Here is a 2783-nt window from a genome sequence, read left to right as displayed (position 1 = left end):
GCAGCATCTCCTTTTGTTATATGCATTAGTCACTCAATACTAAATATAAATCAAATGTGTGTGATGTATTGTCAGCCTGTCTGCAAAGGCCTGAACTGTTGGCCATTTTCTGAACAGAATTTCATTCTCCTTGGAAGTAGAATAGCAAAAACTGTGTATTTCAGGGTCTAATAATCAGCAGCTAATGAGGCAAGGAAATAGCTCCAGTAACAGGCTGAGACTCCAAAAAAGGTAACATCCATAAGTGGTACCAGAAACTTCCTCTCACACTGATGTTTTTTTCTTAACTTCTTAACTTAACTAGAACCTGTCTAAATTCAGAGATAGGTTGTGGAATCTTTCTTTTCAATATTATTGATTGACTACTGCTGGTTAGGGGGCAGGAGGAAGTGTTAAAGGAGAGGTTAATGTATTCAATTAGGTAATAAATACAGTACAGGTTCTGTATACAAGAATTTGATTCCACATCAGTGAAGAAAGTGTAAGAAATCTAGGCCTTTTGAAGGAAATTACTCCCCTGGTATAAAAGAATTTTGTGAATTGCATTTTTGTCCATCACCAAATAGGGAGCCTGTGGGTTTTTTCTTTTAATGATTCTGAGACTTTAAAACCTTGTTTTTAATTTAAATGTTAAATGACTTTTGTGTTAAAATATATAAGCCTGAATTGTATAGATGTGTTTCCTGAAATATTATTTTTATATACACACTTGAAATGGACTGAATTGGTAGAACTGGCTACAGAATTCTCCTTGCAGAACATTCAGCTGTATGGCGAGTGAGCTGATCTGCATGTATGTGGGTGTATTAATCACACTCTTTATTTGGCCTTGACATTCCATTCTCTGGCTACAGTAGACAATACAAGCTATAAATGGACCAACTATCTGGAGTGAGGTAATTTTCTATGTTGGAGCCAGAATCAACGTTAGACAATGTATTCCCCAGAACAGGTAATATGGGAGGAGACCGATTTTCTATTTATAAACAACAGACCAAATTCAGTAACATTTCCCCCCAATTTTATTGAAATAAACTTTAAACAGTTTTCAGCACTACGTATGTTTAATACACTTTGTAGTGTATTAAATTTTAGGGAGCAAATGACATGATAAGTGCAAATGAGTGTAAGGTAGCATGAAACCGCTTCTGGTGAGACCAGTAGAGATGAAGGAGCACCATGGGATAGCAATTAACTTCTTCACTGCACACCCATTTCCCTGCTCCCAATTCCCACAGTGCCTTCCCTTTCCTTCTGGTATTTCAAATGCATTCCCAACCTGATGCCTTCTAGATTTTTTGGACAACAACTAACTCCCATCAGTCCTAACCAGCATAAAAGAAAACCAAGTTGGGGAAGGTAGGAATCACAGAATTGTAGAATTGTAGAGCTGGAAGGGAACCCAAGAGTCATTCAGTCCAACCGCTTGCAATGCAGGAATCTCAACTGAAGCATCCCTGACAGATGGCCATCCAACTTCTGCTTAAAAACTTCCAAGGAAGCAAAGTCCAGCACCTCTTGTGGGAATCTGTTCCACTGTCAAACAGCTCTTCCCATCAGAAAGTTATTCTTAATGTTTAGCTGGAATCTCCTTTCTTGCAACTTGAAGCCATTGGCACAAGTCCTACCCTCTGGAGCAGGAGAAAGCAAGCTTGCTCCCTCTTCCGTGTGACAGCCCTTTAGATATGTGAAGATGGCTATGAAATGCACCTTCAATAAAAATGCAGGAAATGAGCAAAATTCTTGTAATAGTGGAATCAACAACAGAAAACTTGTAAGTATATTGCTTTGTTTTAAATATGAAGTAAATAGATGGTATAAGTTTGTGGAATCTATAATCTCCAGGGGGGAAATCCAGTATCATGAACCTATGTATGGCTTCTCCCATAATTATGCTTATTTCTTAAATCTGAACTTAAATGCAGTATCCTGATTCCTCACCATATTATGCCCCAAACTAAAGTTGATACAAAAGAGACTCACCAGTATTTTTATTGCAGAACCATCGTTATAGAGCTGGAATAATATATAATAGCAATAGATTCAGTTTTTGCTACTGTTCATTCAGCATCTGTTGGAGTCCCCTTTGAGCTGGAGACTCTGAGGCCCAGTATTTATTGCATTTTAAGATCACAGCTGGGTATCTGGTTATCTGCCTGCTGTCCACTAGATTAACATTTTTGTGTCTTCAAAGTTTACTTTAATTTCACTTTTAATTTTGTATATCACCTTTCTATTGCTATACACAAGGTTTACAAGCTGAAAATATGCAACAAAGATCCGGCACCTCTTACAACAATCTGTGCCAATAAATTACGTTAAATTAGGCTTCTCTAAACGGGAATATTTTTAGTAGGCAAACAAAAGGGTGCCTTAAACGTGTTTTATTATTTCATAAAAATAGAATTAGTTTCCCCCCTCATTCTTTATTGTGAACTATTTGTACAGATTAGATAGGCAGACAAATGTGTGCGTGTTTCAATTCTACTGTTCCTTTTTAAACCATCCCTTCTATTTTCCTTTCTATCTCGTGCGTGTTTTTAGCCGTTTTTCCGTTGTAAACCGCCTGAAGTCCTGTCAGGAGGAAAAGGCAGGGCAAGGAGAAATGTCATAATACCGCTTCGCTTATAGGGAGAAGCGGAGTCGGGGTGGGACAGAGCTCTCGGGAAAGCGCTCTATTCCGCGGACCGCGCAGCGCCTGGGCAGCCAGAAGCGCAACTGAGGCGAAGAGGAGGAGGAGGAGGAGGACCGGGGCCGAGGGGGCGGGGCCAGGGGGCGCGAGG

The sequence above is a fragment of the Podarcis filfolensis genome (assembly GCF_964270895.1).
Source record: "Podarcis filfolensis genome assembly, chromosome: 1".
NCBI lineage: Eukaryota > Metazoa > Chordata > Lepidosauria > Squamata > Lacertidae > Podarcis > Podarcis filfolensis.
This window is presented reverse-complemented; position numbering follows the sequence as displayed.